Source organism: Arachis hypogaea, chromosome 9 (assembly GCF_003086295.3).
Source record: "Arachis hypogaea cultivar Tifrunner chromosome 9, arahy.Tifrunner.gnm2.J5K5, whole genome shotgun sequence".
Classification (NCBI taxonomy): Eukaryota; Viridiplantae; Streptophyta; class Magnoliopsida; order Fabales; family Fabaceae; genus Arachis; species Arachis hypogaea.
Window position 1 is genome coordinate 73,926,134 of NC_092044.1, and position 15,023 is coordinate 73,941,156.

Genomic DNA, 15,023 nt, shown 5'->3' on the forward strand with positions numbered 1-15,023 from the left:
ATCCAACATAAGAAACCAAGGAGCAGCAATCTCAAAACTAGAAGCACAACTAGGAACCTTGTCTAAGCAAATGCCAATGCCTACACATACATTCTCCAGCGACACCATGGTAAAACCAAGAGGGGAATGCAAGGCCATCACACTAAGAAGCGGGAAGGTTGTGGATGGAGCATCTCCATATCAAGACAAGCAAGAAGAAGAAATTGCAACTGAATCCGAAATCAAGAAGGAAGAAGAGACTCCTATGTACCAAAAGTACCCTATCCACAAAGGCTAAGGAAAGATGGAAAAGACAGTCATTCTCTAGATTTTTAGAGATCTTTAAGAAACTCCAAATCAACATTCCCTTTGCTGAGGCATTAGAACAAATGCCACTCTATGCCAAGTTCCTAAAGAAGCTCATGACAAGGAAGAAAAACTGGGGTGAGAAGGAAACTGTGGAGCTCACTGAGGAATGTAGTGCTATAATACAAAAGAAGCTTCCCCAGAAATTAAAAGACCCTGGGAGCTTTCAAATCCCTTGAATCATAGGGGATATCAACATTGAGAAAGCACTGTATAATTTAGGAGCTAGCATAAACCTCATGTCCTTGGCCATAATGAAAAGAATGAGGATTGAAGAGGCCAAGCCAACGAGAATGGCACTTCAATTGGCTGATAGAACATTCAAGTTTTCTCATGGGGTGGTGGAAGATTTGTTGGTGAAGGTAGTGGAGTTTATCTTTCCAGCTAGTTTTGTTGTGCTTAATATGGAGGAAGAGGCTAGCACATCAATCATCCTAGGAAGACCATTCCTAGCTACTGTTGGGGCCATAATTGATGTTCAAAAAGGGGAGTTAGTCTTAAGACTACATGAAGAGAAGAAGGTCTTCAATATCTTCAAGGAAATGAGTTACCCCAAGGAATCCATTGGTGAATGCCTGATGGTGGACACAATTGAGAAGATAGTGCAAGGGGTTCTGGAAGAAGAACAATGCCAAGAAATTGTGGAGCAAGATTGGTGCACGAAATTGTGATCTCAATGGCGCCAACAACTTGGTACGCACAATTGTAATCTCAACTCTTTTTCACAACTTCGCACAACTAACCAGCAAGTGCACTGGGTCGTCCAAGTAATAAACCTTATGTGAGTAAAGGTCGATCCCACGAAGATTGTCGGCTTGAAGCAAGCTATGGTCATCTTGTAAATCTCAGTCAGGCGGATTCAAATGGTTATGGAGTTTTAATAATTAAAAGATAAATAGAACGTAAAATAAAGATAGAGATACTTATGTAAATCATTGGTGGGAATTTCAGATAAGTGTATGGAGATGCTTTATCCCTTTTGAATATCTGCTTTCCTACTGCCTTCATCCAATCCTTCATACTCCTTTCTATGGCAAGCAGTATGTAGGGCGTCAACGTTGTCAATGGCTACTTCCCATTCTCTCAGTGAAAAAGGTCCTCTACGGTTTCACGTATGGCTAATCAGCTGTTGGTTCTCGATCGTGTAGGAATAGGATTTACTATCCTTTTGTGTCTGTCACCACGCCTTACAGTCGCGAGTTTGAAGCTCGTCACAGTCATCCCATCCCAGATCCTACTCGAAATACCATAGATAAGGTTTAGACTTTCCGGATCTTAAGAATGCTGCCAATTGATTCTAGCTTATACCATGAAGACTCTGATCTCACGGAATGGAAGGCTCTATTGTCAGGAGAGGCAACCATGCATCATGGACCAGGAATCCAAGAGATACACACTTTAACTTTCGCAGGTAGAACGGAAGTGTTTGTCAGACACGCGTTCATAAGTGAGAATGGTGATGAGTGTCACGGATCATCACATTCATCAGGTTGAAGTGCGAATGAATATCTTAGAATGAGAATAAGCATGAATTGAATAGAAAATAGTAGTAATTGCATTAATACTCGAGGAACAGCAGAACTCCACACCTTAATCTATGGTGTGTAGAAACTTCACCGTTGAAAATACACAAGAACAAGGTCTAGGCATGCCATTAAATGACATATGAATTTGAAAAAATAGGGAAAAATACCCCTAGTACAATAGTAAAAAGTTCTATTTATACTAAACTAGTTACTAGGATTACAAAAATGAGTAAATGATGCAGAAATCCACTTCCGGGCCCACTTGGTGTGTGCTTGGGATGAGCATTGAAGCTTTCACGTGCAGAGGTCTTCCTTGGAGTTAAACGCCAGTTTGTAACTTGTTTCTGGCGTTTAACTCTGCTTTGCAACTTGTTTCTGGCGTTTAACGCCAGAATAGGGCAGAAAGCTGGCGTTAAACGCCAGTTTGCGTCGTCTAAACTCGGGCAAAGTATGGGCAAAGTATGGAAAGCCCTGGATGTCTACTTTCCAACGCAGGTGAGAGCGCGCCATTTGGATTTCTGTAGCTCTAAAATATCCATTTTGAGTGCAGGGAGGTCAGAATCCATCAGCATCAGCAGTCCTTTGTCAGCCTCTGAATCAAATTTTTGCTCAGGTCCCTCAATTTTAGCTAGAAAATACCTGAAATCACAGAAAAACACACAAACTCATAGTAAAGTCCAAAAATGTGAATTTTGCTTAAAAACTAATAAAAATTTACTAAAAACTAACTAAGTCATACTAAAAACTATATGAAAACAATGCCAAAAAGCATATAAATTATCCGCTCATCACAACACAAAACTTAAATTGTTGCTTGTCCCCAAGCAACTGAAAACAAAATAGGATAAAAAGAAGAGAATATACAATGAATCTCACAATATCAATGAAACTTAGTCCCAATTAGATGTGCGGGGCTAGTAGCTTTTTGCTTCTGATCAGTTTTGGCATCTCACTTTATCCTTTGAAATTCAGAATGATTGGCATCTATAGAAACTTTAGAATTTCAAATAGTGTTATTGATTCTCCTAGTTCAATATGTTGATTCTTGAACACAGCTACTTTATGAGTCTTGGCCGTGGTCCTAAGCACTTTGTTTTCCAATATTACCACCGGATACATAAATGCCACAGACACATAACTGGGTGAACCTTTTCAGATTGTGACTCAGCTTTGCTAAAGTCCCCAATTAGAGGTGTCCAGAGCTCTTAAACATACTCTTTTGCTTTAGATCACGACTTTAACTACTCAGTCTAAAGCTTTTCACTTGGACCTTCATGACACAAGCACATGGTTAGGGACAGCTTGATTTAGCCGCTTAGGCCTAGATTTTATTTCCTTGGGCCCTTCTATCCATTAATGCTCAAAGTCTTGGATCCTTTTTACCCTTGCCTTTTAGTTTAAAGGGCTATTGGCTTTTTCTGCTTGCTTTTTCTTTTTCTTTCTCTCTTTTTTTTCCACTTTTTTTTCACTGCTTTTTCTTGCTTCAAGAATCAATTTCATGATTTTTTAGATTATCAATAACATTTCTCTTTGTTCATCATTCTTTCAAGAGCCAACAATTTTAACATTCATAAACAACAAGATAAAAAATATGCATTGTTCAAGCATTCATTCTGAAAACAAAAAGTATTACCACCACATCAAAATAATTAAACTAATTTCAAAATAAAATTTGAAATCCAAGTACTTCTTGTTCTTTTGTAAGTAAGCACATTTTTCATTTAAGAGAGGTGAAGGATTCATGGAATTATTCATAGCTTTAAGACATAGACACTTGACACTAATGATCATGTAATGAAGACACAAACATAGGTGACACAATAAGAATAAAAAACCAAAAACAGAAAAATAAATAGACAAGAAGATTAAGGACTGAGTCCACCTTAGTGTGGGTGGTGTCTTCCTCTTGAAGAACCAATGGAACGCCTAAGCTTCTCTATGTCTCTTCCTTGCCTTTGTTGCTCCTCCCTCATAGCTCTTTGATCTTCTCTAATCTCATGGAGAATGATGGATGCTCTTGGTGCTCCACCCGTAGTTGGTCCATGTTGTAACTCACGCCTTCCAAGGAGGTGTTGAGTTGCTCCCAATAGTTGTGTGGAGGAAATTGCATCCCTTGAGGCATCTCAGGGATTTCTTGATGAAGGTCTTCCTCATGCTCTTGTTGAGGTCCATGAATGGGCTCTCTTGTTTGCTCCATCCTTTTCTTAGTGATGGGCTTATCCTCTTCAATATGGATGTCTCCTTCTATGTCAATCCCATCTAAATTGCATAGATGACAAATGAGATGAGGAAAGGCTAACCTTGCCAAGGTGGATGACTTGTCAGCCACCTTGTAGAGTTCTAGAGGTATGATCTCATGAACTTCTACTTCTTCTCCAATCATGATACTATGGATCATGATGGCCCGATCTACAGTCACTTCAGATCGGTTGCTAGTAGGAATGATGGAGCGTTGGATGAACTCCAACCATCCTCTAGCCATAGGCTTAAGGTCCAGTATTCTCAATTGAACCGGATTGCCTCTTGAGTCTCTTTTCCATTGAGCTCCTTCCACACATATGTCCATGAGGACTTGGTCAAACCTTTGATCAAAGTTGACCCTTCTAGTGTAGGGGCGTGCGTTTTCTTGCATAATTGGCAAGTGTAACGCCAACCTTACATTTTCCAGACTGAAATCTAAGTATTTTCCCCGAACCATTGTAAGCTAATTCTTTGGATTCGAGTTTATATTTTGATCATGGTTCCTAGTGATCCATGCATTGGCATAGAACTCTTGAACCATTAAGATTCTGACTTGTTGAATGAGATTGGTGAGAACTTCCCAGCCTCTTTTTCGGATCTCATGTCGGATCTCCGGATACTCATTTTTTTAGCATAAAAGGGACCTCAGGGATCACCTTCTTCTTGGCCACAACTTCATAGAAGTGGTCTTGATGGACCTTTGAGATGAATCTCTCCATCTCCCATGACTTAGAGGTGGAAGCTTTTGCCTTCCCTTTCCTCTTTCTAGAGGTTTCTCTGGCCTTAGGTGCCATAAATGGTTATGGAAAAATAAAAAGCAATGCTTTTACCATACCAATCTTAAAAGTTTTGCTCATCCTCAAGCAAAAGAAGAAAGAAAGAAGGGGAAGAAGGAGAAAAATAGAGGAGATGGAGGAAGAAATGAATTCGGCCAAGATGGGGGAAAGGTGTTTGTGTTGTGTGAATATAAAGGAGTAGTGAGGAGTTTATATAGGGGTGAGGGGAGGGTTGAGATTCGGTCATTAGGGTTGGGTTTGGGGGAAAAAGTGTTTGAATTTGAGAGTGAGGTAGGTGGGGTTCTTGGGGAAGAGATTTGGAGGTGATTGGTGAAGAGGTGATGGGAAAGAGTGAATTAGTTGATTGGTGAGGGGTTTTTGGGGAAGAGTGTTGTGGGAGGGTAGGTGAGGATCCTGTGGGGTCCACATATCCTGAAGGATCAAGGATGTATCATCCCTGCTTCTATTAGGCATACAAATGCCCTTGCTGTGCAATTCTGACGTTTAATGCCAGACTGCTGCTTGTTTCTGGCATTAAATGCCAGCTTTTATTCCTTTCCTGGCGTTAAACACCAAGATGCAACCTGTTTCTGGCGTTTAACGCCAGATTGTAGCCTGTTTCTGGTGTTTAACACCAGTCCGGTGCTTGTTTCTGGCGTTTAACACCCAGAATGGTGCCAGACTGGGAGTTAAATGCCCATTCTGCTACCCTTACTGGCGTTTAAATGCCAGTAAGTTTCTCCTCTAGGGTGTGCTGTTTTCAATGCTATTTTTTATTTTTCTTGAATTTTTGTAATTGTTTTTGTAACTCCACATGATCATCAACCTAAAAAAGGAAAATACATAGATAAATAAAATTGGGTTGCCTCCCAATAAGCGCTTCTTTAATGTCAATAGCTTGACAATGAGCTCTCATGGAGCCTCACAGTTGTTCAGAGCATTGTTGGAACCTCCCAATACCAAACTTAGAGTTTGAATGTGACGGTTCAACACCAAACTTAGAGTTTGGTTGTGGCCTCCCAATACCAAACTTAGAGTTTGACTCTGGGGGCTTTGGTTGACTCTGTAGTGAGAGAAGCTTTTCTTGCTTCCTCTCCATGGTTACAGAGGGAGATCCTTGAGTTTTAAACACAAGGTAGTCCTCATTCAGTTGAAGGACCAACTCTCCTCTGTCCACATCAATCACAGCTTTTGCTGTGGCTAGGAAGGGTCTTCCAAGGATAATGGATTCATCCTCATCCTTCTCACTATCTAGGATTACGAAATCAGCAGGGATGTAAAGGTCTTTGACCTTTACTAGCACGTCCTCTACCTATCCATAAGCCTTTTTCATGGATTTGTCTGGCATCTCTAATGAGAATTTGGCAGCTTGTACCTCAAAGATTCCCAGTTTCTCCATTACAGAGAGTGGCATTAAATTTATGCCTGACCCCAGGTCACACAGAGCCTTCTTAAAGATCATGGTGCCTATGGTACATGGAATTAGGAATTTACCAGGATCCTATTTCTTTTGAGGTAAAGTGTGCTGAACCCAGGTATTCAGTTCATTAATGAGCAATGGAGGCTCATCCTCCCAAGTCTCATTACCAAATTTCTTGGCATTCAGCTTCATGATTGCTCCTAAATACTAGGCAACTTGCCCTTCAACAATGTCTTCATCTTCTTCAGAAGATGAATAGTCATCAGAGCTCATGAATGGTAAAAGGAGGCTCAATAGAATCTCTATGGTCTCTAGGTGAGCCTAAGATTCCTTAGGTTCCTCAATTGGAAACTCCTTTTTGTCCAGAGGACGTCCCAAGAGGTCTTCCTTACTGGGATTCACGTCTTCCTCCTCCTCTGTGCATTCGGCCACACCAAGTAAGGTTATAGCCTTGCACTCTCTTTTTGGGTTCTCTTCTGTATTGCTTGGGAGAGTACTAGGAGGAGTTTTAGCGACTCTTTTACTCAGCTGACCCACGTGTGCCTCCAAATTTCTAATGGAGGACCTTGTTTCATTCATGAAACTTAGAGTGGCCTTAGATAGATCAGAGACTATGTTTGCTAAGCTAGAGGGACTCTGCTCAGAATTCTTTATCTGTTGCTGAGAGGATAACAGAAAAGGCTTGCTATTGCTAAACCTGTTTCTTCCACCATTATTAATGCCTTGTTGAGGCTTTTGTTGATCCTTCCATGAGAAATTTGGATGATTTTTCCATGAGGGATTATAGGTGTTTCCATAGGCTTCACCCATGTAATTCACCTCTGCCATAGCAGGGTTCTCAGGATCATAAGCTTCTTCTTCAGAAGATGCTTCTTTAGTACTGTTGGATGCATTTTGCAATCCATTCAGACTCTGAGAAATCATATTGACTTGCTGAGTCAACATTTTCTTTTAAGCCAATATGGCATTCAGAGCATCAATTTCAAGAACTTCCTTCCTTTGAGGCGTCCCATTACTCACAGGATTCCTTTCAGAAGTGTACGAGAACTGGTTATTTGCAACCATGTCAATGAGTTCCTGAGCTTTTGCAGGCATTTTCTTCAGGTGGATAGATCCACCTGCAGAATGGTCCAATGACATCTTAGACAATTCAGACAGACCATCATAGAATATATCCAGGATGGTCCATTCTGAAAGCATGTCAGAAGGACACTTTTTGGTCAGTTGCTTGTATCTCTCCCAAGCTTCATAGAGGGATTCACCTTCTTTCTGTCTGAAGGTTTGAACATCCACTCTAAGCTTGCTAACCTTTTGAGGAGGAAAGAACTTGGCTAAGAAAGCCGTGACCAGCTTATCCCAAGAGTTTAGGCTATCTTTAGGTTGAGAGTCTAACCATACTCTAGCTCTATCTCTTACAGCAAAAGGAAAAAGCATAAGCCTGTAGACCTCGGGATCAACCCCATTGGTCTTAACAGTATCACAGATCTGCAAGAATTCAGTTAAGAATTGAAAAGGATCTTCTGATGGAAGTCCATAAAACTTGCAATTCTGTTGCATCATAGAAACTAATTAAGGCTTTAGCTCAAAATTGTTTGCTCCAATGGCAGGGATTGAGATGCTTCTTCCATGTAAATTGGAATTTGGTGCAGTAAAGTCACCAAGCATCTTCCTTGCATTGTTGTTGGGTTCGGCCATGTCTCCTTCTTTTTCGAGATTCTCTATAAGGTTTTCTCTGGATTGTTGTGCTTTAGTTTCTCTTAGCTTCTTCTTCAGAGTCCTTTCAGGTTCAGGATCTGCTTCAACAAGAATGTCCTTGTCCTTGCTCCTGCTCATATGAAAAAGAAGAGGACAGAAAAGCAAGAAGAATCCTCTACGTCACAGTATAGAGATTCCTTTATGTGAGTAGAAGAAGAAAAGAATAGAAGAAGAAAAATTTGAACATAGAGAGGGAGAGAGGGTTCGAATTATAAGAAGAAGAGGAGAGTGTTAGTGATTAGATAAATAAATAGAAAGAGATGAAAGGGAGAAAATTTCGAAAATTATTTTTGAAAAAGGTTAGTGATTTTCGAAAATTAAGAGAAGAAATAAAATTAAAATTAAAATTTGAAACAATTAGTTAAATAAAAAAAGATTTTTGAAAAAGAGGAAGGTAATTTTCGAAAATTAGAAAGAGAAAAGTAGTTAGGTGGTTTTGAAAAAGATAAGAAACAAACAAAAAGTCAATTAGTTAGTTGAAAAAGATTTGAAAATCAATTTTGAAAAGATAAGAAGTTAGAAAAGATTTTGAAATTAAAGTTTGAAAAAGATATGATTAAAAAGATATGATTGAAAAGATATTTTGAAAAAGATTTGAAAAGGAAATTAAAAGATATGAATCTAGAAATTAAAGATTGAACTTTTCTCAACAAGAAAGTAACAAACTTAAAATTTTTGAATCAATCACATTAATTGTTAGTAAAGTTTTTGAAAATCATGAAATAAAGATAAGAAAAAGATTTTTAAAATCAATTTAAAAAATTTTCGAAAATGTAGAAGAAAAATGAAAAAGATTTTTTTTTTTGAAAAAGTTTTGAAAAGATAAGATTTTTAAAATTTGAAATCTTGACTTGACTAACAAGAAACAACTTATTTTAAAATTTTTTGACTAAGTCAACCCAAAGATTTTGAAATTTATGAGGAAAATAAGGGAAAGATATTTTTTATTTTTGAATTTTTAATGATGAGAGAGAAAAACACAAATATGACTCAACACATAAAAATTTTGGATTAAAACAAATTATGCATGCAAGAACACTATGAATGTCAAGATGAACACCAAGAACACTTTGAAGATCAAGATGAAAAAGACACAAAACAAGAAAATATGAAGATCAAACAAGAAGACTTGTCAAGAACAACTTGAAGATCATGAAGAATGCAATGCATGACTTTTCGAAATTTTTTTTAGAAAATTAAAAAGATGCAATTGACACCAAACTTAAAAATTGACCCTAGACTCAAACAAGAAACACAAAATATTTTTGTTTTTTATGATTTTATAAATTTTTTTTGGATTTTTCGAAAATTATATTTAGAAAAACAAAAAAGAAGAAAAATTTTGAAAGATTTTTGAAAACTTTTTTTTGAAAATAAAATAAGAAGAAAATTACCTAATCTAAGCAACAAGATGAACCGTCAGTTGTCCAAACTCGAACAATCCTAGGCAACAGCGCCAAAAACTTTTCAATTGAGAAGATAGTGCAAGGGGTTCTGGAAGAAGAACAATGCCAAGAAATTGTGGAGCAAGATTGGTGCACAAAATTGTGATCTCAATGGCGCCAACAACTTGGTACGCACAATTGTAATCTCAACTCTTTTTCACAACTTCGCACAACTAACCAGCAAATGCACTGGGTCGTCCAAGTAATAAACCTTACGTGAGTAAGGGTCGATCCCACGGAGATTGTCAGCTTGAAGCAAGCTATGGTCATCTTGTAAATCTCAGTCAGTCGGATTCAAATGGTTATGGAGTTTTAATAATTAAAAGATAAATAGAACGTAAAATAAAGATAGAGATACTTATGTAAATCATTGGTGGGAATTTCAGATAAGTGTATGGAGATGCTTTATCCCTTTTGAATCTCTGCTTTCCTACTGCCTTCATCCAATCCTTCATACTCCTTTCTATGGCAAGCTGTATGTAGGGCGTCACCGTTGTCAATGGCTACTTCCCATTCTCTCAGTGAAAAAGGTCCTCTACGGTTTCCCGCATGGCTAATCAGCTGTTGGTTCTTGATCGTGTAGGAATAGGATTTACTATCCTTTTGCGTCTGCCACCACGCCCTACAGTCATGAGTTTGAAGCTTGTCACAGTCATCCCATCCCAGATCCTACTCGGAATACCACAGACAAGGTTTAGACTTTTCGGATCTCAAGAATACTGCCAATTGATTCTAGCTTATACCACGAAGACTTTGATCTCACGGAATGGAAGGCTCTGTTGTCAGGAGAGGCAACCATGCGTCGTGGAGCAGGAATCCAAGAGATACACACTCTAGCTTTCGCAGGTAGAACGAAAGTGTTTGTCAGGCACGCGTTCATAAGTGAGAATGGTGATGAGTGTCACGGATAATCACATTCATCATGTTGAAGTGTGAATGAATATCTTAGAATGAGAATAAGCATGAATTGAAGAGAAAACGGTGGTCATTGCATTAATACTCGAGGAACAGCAGAGCTCCACACCTTAATCTATGGTGTGTAGAAATTCCACCGTTGAAAATACATAAGAACAAGGTCTAGGCATGGCCGAATGGCCAGCCTCCCCAAATGACATATGAATTCAAAAAAATAGGGAAAAAGACCCCTAGTACAATAGTAAAAAGTTCTATTTATACTAAATTAGTTACTTGGGTTACAAAAATGAGTAAATGATGCAGAAATCCACTTTCGGGCCCACTTGGTGTGTGCTTGGGCTGAGCATTGAGGCTTTCACGTGCAGAGGTCTTCCTTGGAGTTAAACACCAATTTGTAACTTGTTTCTGGCGTTTAACTCTGCTTTGCAACTTGTTTCTGGTGTTTAACGCTAGAATAGGGCAGAAAGCTGGCGTTAAACGCCATTTTGTGTCATCTAAACTTGGGCAAAGTATAAACTATTATATATTTTTGGATATCCTTGGATGTCTACTTTCCAACGCAGTTGAGAACTTGCCATTTGGAATTTTGTAGCTCCAAAAAATCCATTTCGAGTGCAGGGAGTTCAGAATCCATCAGCATCAGCAGTCCTTTGTCAGCCTCTGAATCAGATTTTTGCTCAGGTCCCTCATTTTCAGCCAGAAAATATCTGAAATCATAGAAAAACACACAAACTCATAGTAAAATCTAGAAATGTGAATTTTACTTAAAAACTAATAAAAATATACTAAAAACTAACTAAATCATACTAAAAACTATATGAAAACAATGCCAAAAAGTGTATAAATTATCCGCTCATCAAAGATCAACAAGTATTATATGAAGAACTACCACAAGAAACCATGGAAGACTAAATCATGTTGGACCACACAAGTAACAAGGAAGTGGAAGCACCAAAACTAGAGTTGAAAGTCCTACCTCCAAGCTTGAAGTATGCCTACTTGGGTGAAAACAACACATACCCAGTAATCATAAATTCAAGCTTAAGTGAAGGACAAGAAGAAGAGTTAATCCATGTGTTGATGCAACACAAGGATGCTATAGGATGGACACTTGCAGATCTAAAGGGGATTAGCCCTTTGATGAGCGGATAATTTATACGCTTTTTGGCATTGTTTTTAGGTAGTTTTTAGTAGGATCTAGCTACTTTTAGGGATGTTTTCTTTAGTTTTTATGCTAAATTCACATTTCTGGACATTACTACGAGTTTGTGTGTTTTTCTGTGGTTTCAGGTAATTTCTGGCTGAAATTGAGGGACCTGAGCAAAACTCTGATAAAAGGCAGACAAAGGACTGCTGATGCTGTTGGATTCTGACCTCCCTGCACTCGAAATAGATTTTCTGGAGCTACAGGACTGCTGATGCTGTTGGATTCAGGTAATTTCTGGCTGAAACTGAGGGACCTGAGCAAAACTCTGATAAAAGGCAGACAAAGGACTGCTGATGCTGTTGGATTCTGACCTCCCTGCACTCGAAATAGATTTTCTGGAGCTACAGAACTCCACATGGTGCGCTCTCAATGGAGTTGGAAAGTAGACATCCAGAGCTTTCCAACAATAGATAATAGCCCATACTTTATTCGAGATTAGATGACGCAAACTGGCGCTCAACGCCAGTTCTACGCTGCATTCTAGAGTCAAACGCCAGAAACACGTCACGAACCAGAGTTGAACACCAAAATCATGTTACAACTTGGCATTCAACTCCAATAGAAGCCTTAGCTCATGTAAAGTTCAAGTTCAGCCCAAGCACACACCAAGTGGGCCCTGAAAGTGGATTTCTGCATCAATTACTTACTTCTGTAAACCCTAGTAGCTAGTCTAGTATAAATAGGACTTTTTACTATTATATTTTCATTCTGGATTGTATTTTTGATCCTGTGATCACGTTTTGGGAGCTGGCCTCTCGGCCATGTCTAGACTTTCATCACTTATGTATTTTCAACGGTGGAGTTTCTACACATCATAGATTAAGGGTGTGGAGCTCTGCTGTACCTCGAGTCTTAATGCAAGTACTTCTATTTTTTATTCAATTCGACTTATTCTTGTTCTAAGATATTCGTTGCACTTCAACTTGATGAATGTGATGATCCGTGACACTCGCCATCATTCTCACCTATGAATGTGCGTGACTGACAACCACTTCTGTTCTACCTTAGACCGGGTGCATATCTCTTGGATACCTTAATCAGAATCTTCGTGGTATAAGCTAGAATTGATGGCGGCATTCATGGAAATCCGGAAAGTCTAACCTTGTCTGTGGTATTCCGAGTAGGATTCCGGGATTGAATGACTGTGACGAGCTTCAAACTCGCGATTGCTGGGCGTGATGACAAATGCAAAAGAATCAAGGGATTCTATTCCAACATGATCGAGAACCGACAGATGATTAGCCGTGCTGTGACAGAGCATTTGGACCATTTTCTCTGAGAGGATGGGATGTAGCCATTGACAACGGTGATGCCCTACATACAACTTGCCATGGAAAGTGATGAGCGGATAATTTATACGATTTTTGGCACTGTTTTTAGTATGTTTTTAGTACATTTTAGTTAGTTTTTAGTATGTTTTTATTAGTTTTTATTTAAAATTCACTTTTCTGGGCTTTACTATGAGTTTGTGTGTTTTTCTATGATTTCAGGTAATTTCTGGCTAAAATTGAGGGACCTAAGCAAAAATCTGATTCAGAGGCTGAAAAAGGACTACAGATGCTGTTGGATTCTGACCTCCCTGCACTCGAAGTGGATTTTCTGGAGATACAGAAGCCCAATTAGAGAGCTCTCAATTGCGTTGGAAAGTAGACATTCTGGGCTTTTCAGCAATATATAATAGTTTATACTTTTCTTGAGATTTGATGGCCCGAACCGGCGTTGCAAATCAGCTTCAGAATTCCCGGCGTTTAACGCCGGAACTGGCACAAAAGCTGGCGTTTAACTCTAGAAAAAGTCTCTACACATGAAAGCTTCAATGCTCAGCCCAAGCACACACCAAGTGGACCCCGGAAGTGGATTTTTATGTCATTTACTCGATTCTGTATATCCTAGGTTACTAGTTCACTATAAATAGGATATTTTGACATTATATCTTTACCTCATGACACATTACACGTTTCTTATTGTATCTTCTACGGCATGAGTCTCTAAATCCCATGGTTGGGGGTGAGGAGCTCTACTGTGTCTTGATGGATTAATGCAATTACTACTGTTTTTCATTCAATCACGCTTGCTTCTATTCTAAAATATCACTTGTTCCTCAACTTGATGAATGTGATGATCCGTGACACTCATCATCATTCTCATCTATGAACATGTGCCTGACAACCACCTCCGTTCTACTTTAGATTGAGTGAATATCTCTTGGATTCCTTAATCAGAAACTTCGTGGTATAAGCTAGAATTGATGGCGGCATTTAAGAGAATCCGGAAGGTCTAAACCTTGTCTGTGGTATTCTGAGCAGGATTCAAGGATTGAATGACTGTGACGAGCTTCAAACTCCTGAGGGCTGGGCGTTAGTGACAGACGCAAAAGAATCACTGGATTCTATTCCAACCTGATTGAGAACCGACAGATGATTAGCCGTGCTGTGACAGAGCGCGTTGAACATTTTCACTGAGAGGATGGGAGGTAGCCATTGACAACGGTGAAACCCTACATACAGCTTGCCATGGAAGGAGCCTTGCGTGCATGAAGAAGAAGACAGTAGGAAAGCAGAGATTCAGAAGATAGAGCATCTCCAAAACCTCAACCTGTTCTCCATTACTGCAAAACAAGTATTTATTTCATGTTTTTCTACTTTTCACAATTAAACCTGAGAATTATTGATATCCTGACTAAGAGTTACATGATAACCATAGCTTGCTTCAAGCCGACAATCTTCGTGGGATCAACCCTTACTTACGTAAGGTATTACTTGGACGGCCCAGTGCACTTGCTGGTTAGTTGTGCGGAATTGCAAAAGTGTGATTGCAATTTCGTGCACCAAGTTTTTGGCGCCGTTGCTGGGGATTGTTCGAGTTTGGACAACTGACAGTTTATCTTGTTGCTTAGATTAGGACTGTTTTATTTTTGGTTGGCTTAGAGTCTAGTTTCATATTTTAAGTTTGGTGTCAATTGCATGCCTTTGCTTTCTTTTAATTTTTCAAATTTGCATGTTCTTAGTCCTTTCTTGATCCTTAAAAATTCTAAGTTTGGTGTCTTCTTTGTGTTTTCCCTTAAAATTTTCGAAAATTTGTGTTGATTTTCTAAAAATTTCAAGTTTGGTGTCATTTTGTTTTTTTTCTCTTTCCTCTTTTCAAAAATCAAATCTTTTTCAAAATAATTTTCAATCATATCTTTTCAATTGCTAATTCCAAAATCTTTTTAATTAATTAATTGATTTAGTTTTCAATTTACTTTGATTTTATTTTCTTATAGTTTTCGAAATTTGATTTTATTTTCCATTTGTTTTATTTTATTATTTTCGGTTACATTCAAAAAAAATATTTTATTTTACTTGTGAATCATTATCATATTCCCTTTCTCCATCATGGACCTAAGTGGAATTG

At 38.6% G+C, this 15,023-nt stretch overlaps 1 non-coding gene across 1 annotated transcript; it reads left to right on the forward strand.

The window, feature by feature from the left end:
* The first annotated feature begins 7,502 nt into the window (after window positions 1-7,502).
* On the forward strand, window positions 7,503-7,610 carry LOC112713883 (small nucleolar RNA R71). The gene has a single exon (XR_003158843.1). It is a non-coding gene; the product is annotated as a small nucleolar RNA R71 (small nucleolar RNA).
* The last annotated feature ends 7,413 nt before the right edge of the window (window positions 7,611-15,023 follow it).